The sequence below is a fragment of the Coregonus clupeaformis genome, chromosome 28 (assembly GCF_020615455.1).
Source record: "Coregonus clupeaformis isolate EN_2021a chromosome 28, ASM2061545v1, whole genome shotgun sequence".
Taxonomy (NCBI): Eukaryota; Metazoa; Chordata; class Actinopteri; order Salmoniformes; family Salmonidae; genus Coregonus; species Coregonus clupeaformis.
The window spans coordinates 560,747-580,344 of record NC_059219.1 but is presented as its reverse complement, the minus strand read 5'-3'; the positions used below and the strand labels follow the sequence as shown (position 1 = coordinate 580,344).

Here is a 19,598-nt window from a genome sequence, read left to right as displayed (position 1 = left end):
CTCTTCCAGTAAATAGCGAGAAGCCATGGGGCAGGTTGATACACCCTGGGCTGGGTACCACCATCACCCCCCGGGAAATGGTTTTACACAAACACAACTGCTTTATCTGTCTGCCTGCAACCCCCCCACCCCTCCATCCTCTCTCACTACAGCTGCTACTCCAATAAGGTTGTATTAATAAATGAGCCACTCAATAGCCTGTTGGCTGCTGTAAAATGTAATGATCATTGACTAGGCACAGTCACAGTCACATGCACACACACAGACCTAACCTGGACCAGCACCAGTAGCAATGCAATTAAGAACTGTATCAATATTTCATTTAGCACCTCTTCACACAGTGCCCAAAGCTAAACACAAACACAGCCTTGGAATTGGAATTGTAGAAGTGTATATTGGTATTTGGTAGTGTAGGCCTAGTGGTCTGTTCTAACTCCTCCCAACACTAGTGTAAGAAGGAGAGTTGAGACCTCCAGAAAAGTCATTCTGATCTGTGGCTGCTGACCCACATGATCGGATCACACACACACACACATAATGGGCCTGTTGTTCTCTAGCCCAGCGGCTGAGGGTAGATATGCTGATCAGAAGGAGAGAGAGAGAAAGAAAGAGAGAGGGGAAGGGAAGGGAAGGGGTCTCTCTACTCTCTCGGTCTCCCCATCTCTCATCCCCTCACACAACAGTGGGCTGGGTGAAATAACAGATGTGAAAAAAGATGTGAGCCACTGTGAAAGTGAAATAGGCCACAATAGGCCAGTCCAATAGAAAGCTATCCTCTGTGGTCTGTAGGGTGAGAGTGGAGTAGTAGTCCTGTCTGCTCCCAGTTATCCCTCTAAATCCTGTCTACTCCTGGCTTTCTGACTGGGGCACCCAGCCAACACACACACACCATAGGCATAAGCACAGCACGCATGACAATGAAACACACTCACTCACAAAACAGACAGAGATCAGACACACACTCAATCATTCACAGACAGACAGAAGACTCATGTGATTGGAGATGTGTGTGTGTGTGTGTGTGTGTGTCACTGCGCTATTTCTCAATGAGTCAGCAGAATTTGGACACATTCCATTTCCTCTGAGGGGGGGTGTCACCATGAAAACCAGGCCTTTCCTGTGGGAGTAATATCTCATGCTGAAACAGATGCTGAAGGAGAGAAGCGCACACATAGGGTGGTAGGCCGAAGCCCCGTCGAGGGAGGAGCTGATTTTTTATATACACGACTGTAAAACATTTTTATGATGACTATAACATTTGTTGGCACCTTCAATTCTTGCACATTTTCTCATAAAAAGTATATTTCAACACAAATTTGCCGAACTGTTAAACTTGCAATCAATCAGAACTCCTATACCTACCCCTCGTGATGAAGGCCTGCATATATCTACGACGTAAACATAGCCTCTTGTGAAAACTCGAGCTGTTGTCTGATGAAGAGGAACAGATATTGCTAGCTCCCCAAGACTGAAAGAAGATAAATATCTGTTTTCGAGGGCATTTAAAATATGCAGCATGCAATACGAATTGTCTTGATCGTATGAAGAGGTAACTCCATTGACCATTTAGCCAATTTATTGAAAGCTAGCTAATGTTTGACTAGCCTACCCAGCTACTGTAAATGTCAAATGTGTTTCATTAGCTATCTCTGTCAGTGAATTCAGTTTTTGAATCATGTAGATAGAAAGATGTGTGTGATGTATGCTAGAATGGAGGTTTAAAAACGACAGCTGCATATGCATATTAGCCAATACATATGGCATAGCCTACAAATATAACATACAGTATCTTAGATACGGATAACGTGATTGGCAGAGGTGATCAGCTGAGATAGTACCATGGATAGTACACAAGTTTTGATAGGTTTACAGTACTCGGCGGCGTTTGCCTGTCCAGCTAGCGAACATAAAAGTAAGTATTTAGAAAAGATTTGCAAGAATTGACATTGCCAACGAACAGAAATGTGTTCAGAAGAAATATATACATAATATGTAAAAACCATCTCCTCCCTCGACAGAGATCGATCATCTGGAAAACTAATGCAGATAGCCTGCTACGGCCCACCACCTAACACCAGGGTCCAACATTAACGCTGGCCCGGGGCCAGTAAAAACGTGTTGGGGCAGTGGATCTCGTCAGCTTTTCAGCGCATTTCCGCATTCCAGTTCAACATTTACCTGCTCTGTCACAGTCTGCCATTGAAAACCATTGAAGACTACAAGCGAAAAAGTCATGCTATTTGTATTTGAGCAATATGATTGGCCGTTCATTCAAGCACCACCACGCTCCCGCGAGTCACAACTTCTCGAGCAGTACATGAGTTGATGCCTTCACACAGCACACGCGAGCTGTCCAGAGTTAAAAGAAGCGCCCATCAATCTACTCGCTGAGCTTATTTATTTTAGGGAAAGTGATTTACAAAAATACACCTTCAATAGTGAACATACTAGCAATATGCTGTTTATTGTTGATAGTCTGCAAAGAAAAAGCTACAAAGACACCTAGCATTCGTCTTCGCTAGCCTACTGTAGCCACAGGTCGATATCTCTTCTGAAACGTTTGTCTTAAAAAGGCAACGGCCTATTTTGAGATTTTTTTTGTCTCAAAATGACATACTTTAAAAACGAAAATGAATGCAATTAATTCAATGCAATTCTAGCGAATAGAGTAATGACTTGTATTGGTACATTATATTACACTGCTTTTTAATACATATCATAATAACCAAATGTAGCTGAATATAGAGAGAAAGCATCCCAACCTATAGGCCCTGCAGAACTACACCATGTAGAAATTCTGTTATGGCCAGTATATTTTTGGCCAACTGGCCGCAATATGTATCTTTTTGGGCGATGTGACAAAATTCACATAGAAACAGGAGTTATAGATCTGTCATTCTCATTGAAAGCAAGTCTAAGAAGCGGTAGATCTGTTCTATGTGTGCTATTTATATGCTTCACGTTTTTAAGTTGAGTTTTTTGTGTCTTTTACCTTCGTTTTTGTACACCAGCTTCAAACAGCTGAAAATACAATATTTTGGGTTATGGAAAATATATTTTACAGCGGTATAGATGGTACAATGATTCTCTACACTATACTTGCTTGTTTTGTTACATAAACTGAAATTAGGCGAACTACTAGAATTTTAGCAACCAGGAAATGGCGGAGCGATTTCTGCATAGTGCATCTTTAACGTTGGACTCTGCACACAGGCACACACACACCAGGGTTTCCGTTTTGGAAAATGTGGCGCCGGATATTTGTCGGGCAACATTTTAATTTACCGGACCCATCTGCATTGGGTGGGTAACCTGATTAGGGTGTCCACCCACAGTGCTCAGAATGACAGATTTAGAATATGGTAATTCATATTAACAGAACAAGTCGAGCATGCAACAATGTGCGGTCCTTCTTACCGAATTCTGATGTGCACTTTGAACATGTTCGAATAACTGTCCACATCTACTTTTCCTCAGCCAACAAGACGAGTACAAACAGAAAAATCACTAGCCTATGTCAATATACTATAGTAGAAACGTTTAGGCTACCTATTTTATTGGTCAGCTTGGTGAGAAACAAATAGCCTATTCCTATTCCAAAATTCATCCAACCAGCAGGCCAAGGCTACATTAAAAAATGAAAAAAATAAAGCAATGAGTCTGATGCAACAGATCAGAACGTTTAGCTTACAATGTTAATGTTTTCTATTCCTAGAAAACATTGAACCGCTGTAGTTTACAACAATTATAGTTTCTGAGGTGGAAGTTGGGAGAGTTATATTTGGGTGTTTCAGTGAAACGTAAGTGAGGGAGGCCTCGCTCTCTCCTTTCCCAGATGTTTAGTTCATTTCATTCCGATCTCCTTTGCATTATTGTAGCCATTTTCTGTAGCCTGTCAACTATGCCTCTGTCTATCCCTGTTCTCTCCTCTCCGCACAGGCTATACAAACACCTCACACCGCGTGGCTGCTGCCTCTCTAACCTGGTGGTCCCTGCACGCACCACCCACGTGGAGTTCCAGGTCTCAGGCAGCCTCTGGAACTGCCGTTCTACTGCCAACAAGGCAGAGTTCATCTCAGCCTATGCTACCCTCCAGTCCCTCGACTTCTTGGCGCTGACGGAAACATGGATTACCACTGAAAACACTGCTACTCCTACTGCTCTCTCCTCGTCTGACCATGTGTTCTCGCATACCCCGAGAGCATCTGGTCAGCGGGGTGGTGGCACAGGAATCCTCATCTCTCCCAAGTGGACATTCTCTTTTTCCCCTGACCCATCTGTCTATCTCCTCATTTGAATTCCATGCTGTCACAGTCACTAGCCCATTCAAGCTTAACATCCTTGTCATTTATCACCCTCCAGGTTCCCTTGGAGAGTTCATCAATGAGCTTGACGCCTTGATAAGTTCCTTTCCTGAGGATGGCTCACCCCTCACAGTTCTGGGTGACTTCAACCTCCCTACGTCTACCTTTGACTAATTTCTCTCTGCCTCCTTCTTTCCACTCCTCTACTCTTTTGACCTCACCCTCTCACCGTCCCCCCCTACTCACAAGGCAGGCAATACGCTTGACCTCATCTTTACTAGATGCTGTTCTACTAATCTCACTGCAACTCCCCTCCATGTCTCCGACCACTACTTTGTATCATTTTCTTTCTCGCTCTCCTCCAACACTACTCACTCTGCCCCTACTCAGATGGTAATGCGCCGTCGCAACCTTCGCTCTCTCTCTCCCGCTACTCTCTCCTCTTCCATCCTATCATCTCTTCCCTCTGCTCAATCCTTCTCCCTCCAATCTCCTGATTCTGCCTCCTCAACCCTCCTCTCCTCCCTTTCTGCATCCTTTGACTCTCTATGTCCCCTATCCTCCCAGCCGTCTCGGTCCTCCCCTCCTGCTCCGTGGCTTGATGACTCATTGCGAGCTCACAGAACAGGGCTCCGGGCAGCCGAGAGGAAATGGAGGAAAACTAGACTCCCTGCGGACCTGACATCTTTTCACTCCCTCCTCTCTACATTTTCTTCATCTGTTTCTGCTGCTAAAGCCACTTTCTACCACTCTAAATTCCAAGCATCTGCCTCTAACCCTAGGAAGCTCTTTGCCACCTTCTACTCCCTGCTGAATCCTCCTCCCCCTCCCCCCCCTCCTCCCTCTCTGTGGATGACTTCGTCAACCATTTTGAAAAGAAGTTTGACGACATCCGATCCTCGTTTGTTAAGTCAAATGACACTGCTGGTCCTGCACACACTGCCCTACCCTATGCTTTGACTTCTTTCTCCCATCTCTCTCCAGATAAAATCTTGCGACTTGTGACGGCCGGCCGCCCAACAACCTGCCCGCTCGACCCTATCCCCTCCTCTCTTCTCCAGACCATCTCCGGTGACCTTCACCCTTACCTCACCTCGCTCATCAACTCATCCTTGACCGCTGGCTATGTCCCTTCCGTCTTCAAGAGAGCGAGAGTTGCACCCCTTCTCAAAAAACCAACACTCGATCCCTCTGATGTCAACAACTACAGACCAGTATCCCTTCTTTCTTTTCTCTCCAAAACTCTTGAGCGTGCCGTCTTTAGCCAACTCTCTTGCTATCTCTCTCAGAATTACCTTCTTGATCCAAACCAGTCAGGTTTCAAGACTGGTCATTCAACTGAGACTGCTCTTCTCTGTGTCACGGAGGCTCTCCACACTGCTAAAGCTAACTCTGTCTCCTCTGCTCTTGTCCTTCTAGACCTGTCTGCTGCCTTTGATACTGTGAACCATCAGATCCTCCTCTCCACCCTCTCCGAGCTGGGCATCTCCGGTGCGGCTCACTCTTGGATTGCGTCCTACCTGACCGGTCGCTCCTACCAAGTGGCGTGGCGAGAAGCTGTCTCCGCACTACGTGCTCTCACCACTGGTGTCCCCCAGGGCTCAGTTCTAGGCCCTCTCCTATTCTCGCTATACACCAAGTCACTTGGCTCTGTCATATCCTCACATGGCCTCTCCTATCATTGCTACGCAGACGACACACAACTAATCTTCTCCTTTCCCTCTTCTGATAACCAGGTGGCGAATCGCATCTCTGCATGTCTGGCAGACATATCAGTGTGGATGACGGATCACCACCTCAAGCTGAACCTCGGCAAGACGGAGCTGCTCTTCCTCCCGGGGAAGGACTGCCCGTTCCATGATCTCGCCATTACGGTTGACAACTCCGTTGTGTCCTCCTCCCAGAGTGCAAAGAGCCTTGGCGTGACTCTAGACAACACCCTGTCGTTCTCCGCTAACATCAAGGTGGTGACCCGATCCTGTAGGTTCATGCTCTACAACATTCGGAGAGTACGACCCTGCCTTACACAGGAAGCGGCACAGGTCCTAATCCAGGCACTTGTCATCTCCCGTCTGGATTACTGCAACTCGCTGTTGGCTGGGCTCCCTGCCTGTGCCATTAAACCCCTACAACTCATCCAGAATGCCGCAGCCCGTCTGGTGTTCAACCTTCCCAAGTTCTCTCACGTCACCCCGCTCCTCCGCACACTACACTGGCTTCCAGTTGAAGCTCGCATCTGCTACAAGACCATGGTGCTTGCCTACGGAGCTGTGAGGGGAACAGCACCTCCGTACCTTCAGGATCTGATCAGTCCCTACACCCAAACGAGGGCATTGCGTTCATCCACCTCTGGCCTGCTGGCTCCCCTACCTCTGCTGAAGCACAGTTCCCGCTCAGCCCAGTCAAAACTGTTCGCTGCTCTGGCACCCCAATGGTGGAACAAGCACCCTCACGACGCCAGGACAGCGGAGTCACTCACCACCTTCCGGAGACATTTGAAACCCCACCTCTTTAAGGAACACCTGGGATAGGATAAAGTAATCCTTCCCACCCCCACCCCCCCCTTACCCCACCCAAAAAAAAAAAAAATGGTAAAGTGGTTATCCCACTGGCTATAAGGTGAATGCACCAATTTGTAAGTCGCTCTGGATAAGAGCGTCTGCTAAATGACGTAAATGTAAATGTAATTGCAAAGTGGTGTGTGACGCACTGATGAAGCATGCCTTCCGTTGCCGTTTGATGCCGCGTTCAAGACAACTGGAGGAAAAAACGAGCTCCGACTGGGAAATATCTTTTGAACGGTCATCCAACTCGGAATTCCAACTCGGGAACTCTGGCCTCTTTCTAGAGCTCCAACTTTCCGACCTGAAGCTCACTGACATCATGATTTGAGCTCGTATTTTTACGAGTTCCCAGTTGTCTCGGAAGCGTGTGATGAATAAGATACATAACAAATATACTGTACACACGCGCCAATTTCATTCCACTAAATTATGTAAAGTAACCTATAGACTGATAAGTATGACCAGTCAAATGTATTTACATCAACTGTTATTTCCATCAATGAATAGGCTATTATTTCGCAATGGGATTCTTTTTATTATTCTCCCGGACAATTGGCCAGCGGCAATTTTATTTAATCAACTTTTCTTTCTTTTTTTTACCGGACAAAAGCCAGCTAACAGAAACCCTGACACACGCACACACACACACACGACCACAGCATACATTGTCAGGAGGGGACTGGGGTGAAACTGGGCCCAGCAGTGTGTTTCCATCCTGCAGAAGATATGTTGCTTCTCCTTTTCACTCTGTCTATCACTATTGAGGACACTGGAGGCTCTGCCACTCTGTCTATTAGGAAGGAGAGAGGACTGGAGGATATCTGGCTCAAGGTCATCTGAATGGTAATCTGCAGAACAACACAAAAAGTAGAAAAACTGAAACTGTAGAAAAACTGGAAGAAGAACTGAATCAGTCATTTTGGAAAAAAAGGGGGCCAGCTTTTGTTGAGGCCCTGGGAAACCCAGAGAGAAACAATAGATTAGAAACACTGTCCATCTGACTGGTACATAGAACACACTGTCAACCTCTGTCTGACCTGACCCTAAACATTAACCACTAGTGTACCATCATGTCCCTAGTCTCTCCACCATAAACATTCTATTCCACCATTTAAGAGAGGAGAACCATAAACATCACCAGGCTTTACACTTCCTTTAGAGCTCTGAGTGGTTCCTGAGTTCTATTACAACATATAAGAGAGAAGTAACTGAGAGGCTTTACTAGAATGGAAAACATGACTAACATCATGTGAACTCTTGACCATAGAAGACTATTGTATAGGCGGGGCGAGCTCTTGGTTCAATACATCATCTTGGTGCCCCTGGGTGGGGGCGGGGCGGTCACTGACACACAACATTTAAAAAAAGGACATTTACCAGATGCTTCAATCCAAAGCAATTTAAAGTCATGCGTGCATACATCGAATTCACTATACTGGCGTTGCAAGCGCTACGCTCTACCAACTGAGCTACAGAGGACCAATCAGGGCTGTAAAGAGAGATTTGTAAAACCTGACGTTTATGGTTCTCCTGTCTTAAACGGTGGAACAGCATGTTTACGGTGGAGACACACACACACACACAGAGCCATCTCACAGTGCTTTATCTTGGCCAGGTCGCAGTTGTAAATGAGAACTTGTTCTCAACTGGCTTACCTGGTTAAATAAAAAATAAATAAAAATAAATCCCTGGTGGCATCACACCTTCCCACATGGTGTTAGCTACCCTTGGCCAATTATCAACCTCACACAGCAGAGACACACTACCCAGCCAGAACGTGTGTGTTGACCATAGAGTGTGCGATAGGTGATTCCTGCCTGCCTGTGTGTGTGTGTGTGTGTGTGTGTGTGTGTGTGTGTATACACTGAATGCACAAAACATTAGGAACACCTTCCTAATATTGAGTTGCACCCCCTTTTGCCCTCGGAACAGCCTCAATTCGTCGGTGCATGGACTCTACAAGGCGTCGAAAGGTTTGCACAGGGATGCTGGCCCATGTTGACTCTAATGCTTCCCACAGTTGTGTCAAGTTGGTTGGATGTCCTTTGGATAGTGGACCATTCTCGACACACTCAAACCGGTGTGCCTGTCACCTACTATAAATACCCTGTTCAAAGGCACTTACATTTTTTGTCTTGCCCATTCACCCTCTGAATGGCACACATACACAATCTATGTCTCAATTGTCTCAAGGCTTAAAAATCCTTCTTTAACCTGTCTCCTCCCCTTCATTACAGTGACTGAAGTGGATTTAACAAGTGGCATCATTAAGGGATCATAGCTTTCACCTGGTCATTCTATGTCATGGAAAGAGATCCTAATGTTTTGTACACTCAGTGTGTGTAGAACTGTTAAGGCTCCCCAGTGGCACAGGCTGACCCACTTCTGTGTAATTCTATCCCTGATATGACCCTATGAGCAGCCAGAGGACACACACACACACAAAGCCTGAGAGGAAAAAACAGTAACATGGTGCTCTCTCTCTCTCTCTCTCTCCCCATATCTCTCTCCCCATCTCTCTCCATGGTCACACTGAGTTTACAATCAGTGCCTCTCTGCCATCTGATCTAACTATGACAAACATCCAGAAAAACCTCAGATGTAAGGAGTGTACAGTATATCAGTTTATATCAGACCGTCAGATCAGAGAGAAGAACATGATAAAGTGGACTGGTAGAGTGAATGTATCTGCTCAACACTGCACTAGGATTATGGAGAGACTGTGGTAGCCTAGATCCTACAGACGTCACTGAAAGATGCTAGACACAATTTCCATAAATAAGGCCCTTGAAAAATTCGGAACCTTTTCAAGATGAAAAATAAAATCAGAGTATGTCTCATTTATGACATCACGTCTTCCTGTTCCGAAGGTCAGTCAATGTTGAAATCCAAAAACCAGTTAGATTTGAGTGTTTTTAAAGTGCTTTAGCTAAAGATAGAGAATCCTTAAGCTATTTGTTGATGTTTGCCTGACTAGGGCTGTGTGTGTGTTCATTGTCTACAATCAATGACGGTTCTGACCAGCATCAGTCAGATTTCACCACGAGTCTCTGTAGAGCCCACCTATGAGTAGCTTGCCAAACAATTAATGAAAGTACATACAATTTTCACGTGTTTCAGCGCAAACTGTCATTAACAAATTTCACAAGTATCAGACACAGCAAGCTCCCAGCTAATATCTAATCAACGCAACATTGACATTGTCCCCACCCCTGGTTTGCCACTACTGGCTTAAAAAGCCAAACCTAACACAATATCTGCCCATTTATTTCCAGCAATATTGCCCCTGTCTGTCTGTGTGGTACGCGCATTTGTCTATAACTCCATGTGTAGCCAGTGGATGTGATAACCATCTTGTGGGTTGACACAAATACTTTCACCAAAACCTTCTCAATTAAATGTTACCTAAAAAGTAGGCTTACCTGGCAGAAGTATATAATGAGTAAGTATATCATTTGTATCTATTATTTGTTTTTTTCAAACTTTGCCATGAAAGGAGCAGCAGCAGTAGCTTACAGAACCATGGCTAGACCGGCACATTAGACAGCACATTCCTCAATAGATGCCAATTAAAGGGCCAGATGCCAATTAAAGGGGAATTACACTAAAAAATCTAAATGTGTTCGTTTTCTTCCAGACCTAAAAGGAGCCTACACTACAGTGTATGTTTGTCTCAAGTTGCTGATACATTGGATGGTTTCTCTGAAGTTTCAACTGTCAATAGGTAAAAGAAAGGTGAATATATATATATATATATATATATATATATATATATATATATATATATATAAACGCGACATGGAACAATTTCAAAGATTTTACTGAGTTACAGTTCATGTATCTTCTGATGTGATTTAAGCATTGACATGGACTCAGAAGATCCAATTTTGTTGTTTCTCTATGAACAATTGTAATTTTGAGAGTCAAAAACCACAACAATCTAAAACCAGGAAAAATACAACTGAGAAAACATAATTTGGGAAAATATAAAACATATTTTTTGGGGGGGGGAATCGTTGTTTATTAGCCATTATTTGACCAGGTATATTAGCAGAAAACATAGTGCACTACTTTCTCTTGTACACTAAGGACCTGGGGAAGAGTTGCAGTGAAGAGTAGTAGGGGAGAGGAGAAGAATGCAGCTCGCTACATGTTTTTTTTTTTTTATGAAGAGAGAGAGGTAAGGATAGAGAAAGATTGTGAGAGATACTTTTTTCTCTGGCAGCAAGAGAAGCTCTCCTTAGAGAGGTATAGCCACCTATGTGTGTCTGAGTGATGTTGATGTTATTATGAGATAATCTTATTAGCTAACATCAGTAGCGTTGTGTTGTGATCATCTGAGATAATCTCATTGTCATGTCAGTTGCATTGATCAATACTGGGGATCAACAGGAAATACTACAGTACATCCTTCTTCCTTCCTTCCTCCTTCTGACTATAAAATAGATCACCATACAACGCATCCCCTGGTCTGGATAGAAGTTGCCTTTAGGCACAGATCTAGGATCAGCTAGCCTTCCCCAAATCCTAACCTTACCCATTATGTGAAAAGACAACACAACCTTGGATCAGCGTCTAGATCCAATTTCATCCCACTCCTAGTGTAGTGCCCCTGTCCCAGCCTTCGACACAGGGAGCTAAACTAGGCCTAGGCTACATGGGCCAGTGATAAAGGTCAGTCTGAGTTATTGATATGGGATTATAGTAGGTAGCCTAGTGGTTAAGAGCGTAGGGACAGTAACCGAAAGGTTGCTGGTTCAAATCCCTGAGCTGACTAGGTGAAAAATCTGTCAATGTGCCCTTGAGCAAGGTACTTAACCCTAATTGCTCCTCTAAGTTGGTCTGGATAAGAACATCCGCTAAATAACTAAAATCTACAGGCTGCAGTGATATAGGTCTTTGTGGGTCAGATATAATGATACAGGGTTTAGATATCGGGTGATATAGGGTAACTCCTCATCCCCAGTCTGCATGGTTCTGTGTTCCGGCCATGGACCACAGGGAACAATGGCATTCCTGTGCTGGGAGCTCCAGGTGGCTGGGGAAACCCAATCCTACCCAACCACAGTCTGAGTCTGAGCCTGCCTCACTGGCACAGCTCAGGGAGAACCAACGCTGCCTTCCTCCAGAGACACACCACAGAATAGAGCTATTGTTCCACCAGAGCTACTACACACACTCCACTCTCTTAGAGAAACACACACACAGACTCAGAAACACACACACACCAAATAGGGGAGCACATCTGCTGTGGTCTGGGCCTGAACACACAGCAGGACAGGAAACACATCATGCAGACTCCACAGCCTTGAATTGAGGAACATGATTCATTTCCTGTGAATGCTGGACAGTAATGCCTTAAAACAGGGCTTGGCTATTGGCTAACCCACAGCATTTCCACTGTAGAAGGGTACAAAACATGACACAATACCTCCAGTCTCACTGAGGGGGGATTCAAAACATGGCACAACATCGCCAGACCGAGGACTTAGAGGCTTGGGGGGGGGCTTTGAACATCAGACACCTGAAGTCACACGTGTTTTGAGACAGGGCGTGTGTGTGTGTGTGTGAGAGAGAGCTTGTGCAACTGTCATTATATTTTAACTGTTACTAAATGACAACTGTATTCCCTCTACCTCTTTGCGGTTCAGCTACAGTCGTCACTCCAAGCTCAGCTCTATGCTGCTGTAAGCAATAACACAGTGTTGTGTTTCAGTGTTCACAGCCATCCATGCCCTCTGGCCACATTGTGCTCTGGGGGTAGCAGGGGGCCCATGTTAACAGATAAGGCCAAATAGCTTCCCTCCAGCGAGCAGCAGTTCTGCACATGTTCTCCTATTGTGCAAGCCAGAGCCACAGAGCCTGGGCCTCATCCACAGGCATGGAGGATAAATAATGGATGACCATCTCTTCCTGCCCCTGGAGAAACATGACAGACTAATTTAATTCCTCTTCATGTCAATCCTACATCTTCATCTGCAGCCAGAGAGTTACAGGAGTGATTGTGAATCCATTTCCTCATCTCTCAGATGTATAATTACAGCACTGCGAGTGCATGCTCACTGGCTCGCTCGCTCGCAGACAAAGATACACACTCTCTCTCGCACACACACACACTCACACATAGACCTGCTCTGGCCCGGGCTCCATAAACATCAACGAGGCTCTATAAAAGGTCCCTTCCGGATTAGGTTACGTGAAATGTAATCAACTTCAGGCCTGTTGTAGAGCATCAGCTGGAGCCGGGAGTGGGCTATGCATGGCTATAGGCCTAGTTCTGGACTGACTCCAACTGACTACTCCAACTGACTAATTGACTCAGTTCACAGCTGGTCGTAGGAAAATACAGTAACATTTAGTTGCTCTTATACATGTGCAGTAATGCTGTAATTACTATTGTAAAGATGTTCACTTGTTACTCTAGTACTTTCGATGATTGCATTATATTAGAGTTGGTTGGAATAGGGGCTGTTCCTTATTGCATTCGGGTAAACCACTCAATTACAACACAATAACAGTGCAATTTTAAGTAGGCCTACTGACATTAATACACACACAAAGAGCAACTACTGATAGGCTATATGAAGTGTTACTGACTAGGCCTACACCTTGGCTTACACTCAGGTCAATGGTATTTTGTGATACGTCATTATTGAGAGCAATATATCATCATAACAAGGGCAGCTGTGAGCCATTCCATCCAAATGCTCACAGAAAATAAACATTTTGGGTCAGTTTAAGCAAAAGGTATATGCTTTACTAGCTACAGTGAAATATTTCAGTAGTATAATTGATGACAGCATGAATATTGAAATTCCGCTGCAGCTTTTCATTGACTGGCATATATTTGCTTTCGTGGTCTACAGATGTCCAACACAACATCTCCAGCCGCCTGCCTCCAGGTGGTTACCTACAGCGGACCATGTGACCGTTAGTTACCGTTACCTGACCAGTAGCTGTGTCAATCATCGACAACGGCCGTGCTTGCTAGCTAGCTGGTAATGGATTAGCTAGCTACCGACTGGTTTAGCATAAACAACACAATTCTACACCACGTTTACAGCAATACATGTCGGATATTCTTAGCTTTAAATACGTACCTTTTGAATGAAAACTGAGAAATGTATGTGGTTTCTCCTGTGTAACCTTGGTTATTTAGCGAGTCGCATTTCGTATCCCAACGAACCCCCTGCTGCTCTCGTGCCAGTCAGATGTGCTTTGACGACCAAAATATCCCTGGCTTGTTATAACACGTACACTAGCTAGCCAGCTTTAGCTATCTAATGGTGTTTAAAACGATACACAATCTAAAGCTAGCTCGATGCCGAAGGCAACTGAAAACTAAATCCAGTATTATGGAAACAAAACCTCCAGAAAGCTAGACACATCGACTAACGTTACCAAGCTAACTGCCAACGACTAGTCGTTCGCATGCGGCTAGCAAATGGAGTGGTTGGCTCTGCTCCAGTCGGTGTGATGAAGAGATCACAGTTGTACCTCAAAAATTAATCCGAGAAGAAGGGGGAATTTCCACGGTCGAAAACTGCGATTTAAAACATGTCGTGCGAAACGGCGTCCATTGAAAACATCGTTTACTGTTAGGTCAGTGCGTGACGGCGGAGCAATTTTGCCGAGAATGAGAGCTGGTAGCCTGTGTGTGTAGGCAGCAGTCGGCTCGGGTTCAGAGAGCCCCTGCGGCAGTCAGTCCGGCTGCTGTCTCTTGCAGAGCAGCCAGAGGCAGCATCGCACCCAATGACTGTGATCCCGATATGAAAGCATCCTCCCTTCAGCCCAACCCGGAAGAAATGAACACTGCAGTAACGCCATTCGCAATACATTGTTGGCTTTTAAATGGTTTACACATTTTATAAGGATGACTTATTTAAAAAATCATATGCGACTTTGTAGCTGTAATAGCCTATTTTGTTGCTATTCATCAAGCTCAATGTAATAATGCCCTGCCCCTCTCTCAAGAATAGGCTAATTCAAGTCCTGTAGCGCCATCTACACGACCCACTTATGGAGATTGGTGAATCTCCTATTTCAATACAGTGAGGGAAAAAAGTATTTGATCCCCTGCTGATTTTGTACGTTTGCCCACTGACAAAGACATGATCAGTCTATCATTTTAATTTTAGGTTTATTTGAACAGTGAGAGACAGAATAACAACAACATAAATCCAGAAAAACGCATGTCAAAAATGTTATAAATTGATTTGCATTTTAATGAGGGAAATAAGTATTTGACCCCTCTGCAAAACATGACTTAGTACTTGGTGGCAAAACCCTTGTTGGCAATCACAGAGGTCAGACGTTTCTTGTAGTTGGCCACCAGGTTTGCACACATCTCAGGAGGGATTTTGTTCCACTCCTCTTTGCAGATCTTCTCCAAGTCATTAAGGTTTCGAGGCTGACGTTTGGCAACTCGAACCTTCAGCTCCCTCCACAGATTTTCTATGGGATTAAGGTCTGGAGACTGGCTAGGCCACTCCAGGACCATAATGTGCTTCTTCTTGAGCCACTCCTTTGTTGCCTTGGCCGTGTGTTTTGGGTCATTGTCATGCTGGAATACCCATCCAAGACCCATTTTCAATGCCCTGGCTGAGGGAAGGAGGTTCTCACCCAAGATTTGACGGTACATGGCCCCGTCCATCGTCCCTTTGATGCTGTGAAGTTGTCCTGTCTCCTTGGCAGAAAAACACCCCCAAAGCATCATGTTTCCACCTCCATGTTTGACGGTTGGGATGGTGTTCTTGGGGTCATAGGCAGCATTCCTCCTCCTCCAAACACGGCGTGTTGAGTTGATGCCAAAGAACTCCATTTTGGTCTCATCTGACCACAACACTTTCACCCAGTTCTCCTCTAAATCATTCAGATGTTCATTGGCAAACTTCAGACGGCCCTGTATATGTGCTTTCTTGAGCAGGGGGACCTTGCGGGCGCTGCAGGATTTTAGTCCTTCACGGCGTAGTGTGTTACCAATTGTTTCTTGGTGACTATGGTCCCAGCTGCCTTGAGATCATTGACAAGATCCTCCCGTGTAGTTCTGGGCTGATTCCTCACCATTCTCATGATCATTGCAACTCCACGAGGTGAGATCTTGCCTGGAGCTCCAGGCCGAGGTAGATTGACAGTTATTTTGTGTTTCTTCCATTAGCGAATAATCGCACCAACTATTGTCACCTTCTCACCAAGCTGCTTGGCGATGGTCTTGTAGCCCATTCCAGCCTTGTGTAGGTCTACAATCTTGTCCCTGACATCCTTGGAGAGCTCTTTGGTCTTGGCCATGGTGGAGAGTTTGGAATCTGATTGATTGATTGCTTCTGTGGACAGGTGTCTTTTATACAGGTAACAAACTGAGATTAGGAGCACTCCCTTTAAGAGTGTGCTCCTAATCTCAGCTCGTTACCTGTATAAAACACACCTGGGAGCCAGAAATCTTTCTGATTGAGAGGGGGTCAAATACATATTTCCATCATTAAAATGCAAGTCAATTTATAACATTTTTTAGATGCGTTTTTCTGGATTTTTTTGTTGTTATTCTGTCTCTCACTGTTCAAATAAACCTACCATTAAAATTATAGACTGATCATTTCTTTGTCAGTGGGCAAACGTACAAAATCAGCAGGGGATCAAATACTTGTTTCCCTCACTGTACATGCAGGACTGGGCCTATAGCATGTGCCTATTTCATTTACTGGCTATTGGCCCATCCGCTCCAGTCTAAGAAAATTGCAAATTTCTCAGTGTTGTGTTTTATAGGTTTTCCTTGATGGCATTATGTGTAAATAAGAATAGCATGTGAATAACACCTGGTTGGACATACAATGTATATAATGTGATCTTTTTCTATGCAGCACTGGATACTTCCCACTCACTATAGCCTATACTGCCTATTTAAATGGATGAGATTAATTGCCATACAATATGGGTTTGGGGAGGGGAAAATAGATAGGCCTATAGCTTGCATGGAATAAGAAACAAGTGGTAGGAAATTGGCTTTTACAGCACAGAAAACATTACTGTTATGGACTTTGCATTTCCTCTATACAACATTCTATCAATAAGATGTCAGTGTGGATTGTTTAATACCTGCTTCATCAGTTTATCTGGGAGGGTTTGAGTGTGTTCCCTGACGGCACTGTATCTTTCCTCATAATTTATTATCCTAATAAGAGAGGAGGTGACACGGGAACGCTCAAGCATAACCTCCACCAGACAGTGAGAGAGAGAGAGTCAGAGCGAGAGAGTCAGAGGGAGGGAGGGAGGGAGGGAGGGAGGGAGGGAGGGAGAGAGAGAGAGAGAGAGAGAGAGAGAGAGAGAGAAATCTGAATCAATGACTTCATTTTCTCCAGTTAATAAAGATGTGCGACCCATTCACAGTCGTGGTGAATGGAACTTGCTGATAGTCAGGCCCGGAGTGTAATTTAATGAGGGAAACATGCAAAATATCTGACACAACACTCACTGTTGGCCTATATGTTGTTGCCTGAGTACTCTTGCACAGACACAAAACCCCATTCTCATATCACAATGCTCTGGTGTAACTGAATGGAGTCCAGGCAGAACGAATGCAAATTGTCTTCTTTCAACATAGCCCTCCTCTACCTTACTCCCACTGCACACCATAAACTCCTGGAGGGGAGCTATCGCTTACTAATAAAAAAATAAAATGATTGTGGTGTAATTTTGTGAGACTTGAAAAATTATGCTCTTCTACTATTTTAGGTTCATAGCGAGACCACTAGTGTGTTAGAAATTGGATTGATTATGAACACTGTGAACTCAAGTAAGGGTTTAGTATAGACAGTTGGGCATATAATAGTACAGACAGTCTCCTCACACTACCTTATTTCTTATTATAAACCAGACAGTATTATCCAGAGCAACTTAGTCTTCTAACTGGTTTTCCTCACAGGCTTATTGGTCTCATATTGCTTACTGGTCTCATATAGAGCCCCACAGTGGAGGTGTCATAATAACCATAAAACCTAGTTGTCAAACAGGGAAATGGTTCCAATCGTTTTCCCCATAGGGGATTTTAGAAACACTTAAAATAAGGGCTGTGTTTCGTGTAGGCTTACCCTGGCGTGACGTTTTGATAACCATGTAAATCTCTCTCGGACAAGTTTACTTTTATCAATATGTTCGGCTCTATTTACTCTCAGATTCTAAAATGCTAATTAGCATCAACGTAGACATCATGCAAGACTACAAATATCAGCAAGGTCCTGCAAGTCATCTCTAGCTGACACCTTTGCTAACAGGTATTGTGTCAATTTAAAACTTGCACAAGATGTTCAAAGAATTGTCAGTTTAAAGAAATGTTGCCAATGTATTCTTTACTAAATTTAGCTAACATTAGATAGTTAATCCAGAGATTCTTACCTTTGCCTCAATTCGGCAGTCTCGTCCAGATCATCATGGCATGTGTAGTTCCTTATGATATCCACATTAGCAGCTAATTAGCATTTCATTTTTGGAGGGTAAATACAGGAAAATCTAGTGATAAAAGTCACCTTGTCCTAGAGAGATTCACATGGTTATCAAAACGTCATGCCAGAGTAAACCTACACGAAACACAGCCCTTATTTTAAGTGTTTCTAAAATCCCCTATGGGAAAAATGAATGGTGAATAAAACGATTGGAACCATTTCCTTGTTTGATCATTAGATTTTATGGGTATTATGACTCTTACTGTGGTACTCTATTGCTTGTTGGTCTCATATTGCTTACTGGACTCATATTGCTTATTGGCCTCATATTGTTTATTGGCCTCATATTGCTTACTGGACTCATATTGCTTATTGGCCTCATATTGCTTATTGGTCTCATGTTGCTAAATTGGCCTCATATTGCTTATTGACCTCATATTGCTAGTTGGCTTCATATTGCTTATTGGCCTCATATTGCTTATTGGCCTCACACTTACAGTACAATCCAGTCATTTAGCACTTGCATCGCTCTGATCCAGAGCAACTTATGGGTGCATAAAGGTTCAACAGGGTAGATCTCACATACTATTAGCCATGCCTCTCCTAGGCGAGCTGTCTCTCTCCCTCAGTGTCCACTGATTTGGAATGACACCAGAGCTGAGTGTGAAATATGAGCTGATGGTCTTTGAGTCTGGTCTCTCCTCCCTGGTGGCAAACACACACACACACACACACACATACACACACACACACACACACACACACACACACACACAAACACACCTTGTGAGCCATCTTTGTTAAACACACCACACGCACACACCACACCAGGGTCAGTCTCAATTCCAGTCAATTCAGGAAGGACCCTGAAATTCCAATTATCTTAAATGCTTTTCAATTAGCAAAATGTGGAATTGGAATTTGGTTTGCATTCTGAATTGACTGGAATTGAAATGGAATTGACCCCAACCTTGACACACACATTAACTCAGACATATACACGTTTGAGCCAGCCATCTCACCGTAGACATCATTCACTCATATCCGGCGCCAGTCAATGGCCGCCTGACACAGATCGATGGGGTGGTGCTGCAGGCTCTGGGTCTGATCTTTGGCTCATATCTATGGAGTCAGTGGAGCAGAAGACTGTATCAGCTCTGTGACATTACAGTTTTTTTCAATTGATTAAGCACAATTTTGAAAACAGGGCCCGGTTTGTCAAAACACTACACACAATTAGCACAACCCTACACCAAAGTAGCACAACACTTCAGATCATTTGCAAAATGGAACAC

General features: G+C 44.2%; 1 protein-coding gene across 2 annotated transcripts in view; it reads right to left on the bottom strand.

The window, feature by feature from the left end:
• The window catches only part of LOC121543258 (polypeptide N-acetylgalactosaminyltransferase 1), a 46,262-nt gene extending 31,575 nt beyond the window's left edge, over positions 1-14,687 (bottom strand). The window contains exon 1 of one of the 2 annotated variants that reach the window (XM_045208457.1): positions 13,969-14,687. The gene's annotated coding sequence lies outside the window, so the exon portion shown is untranslated. The remainder of the gene's footprint in view (positions 1-13,968) is intronic. The other variant, XM_041853015.2, reaches the window with a different exon arrangement.
• Positions 14,688-19,598: the final 4,911 nt, after the last annotated feature.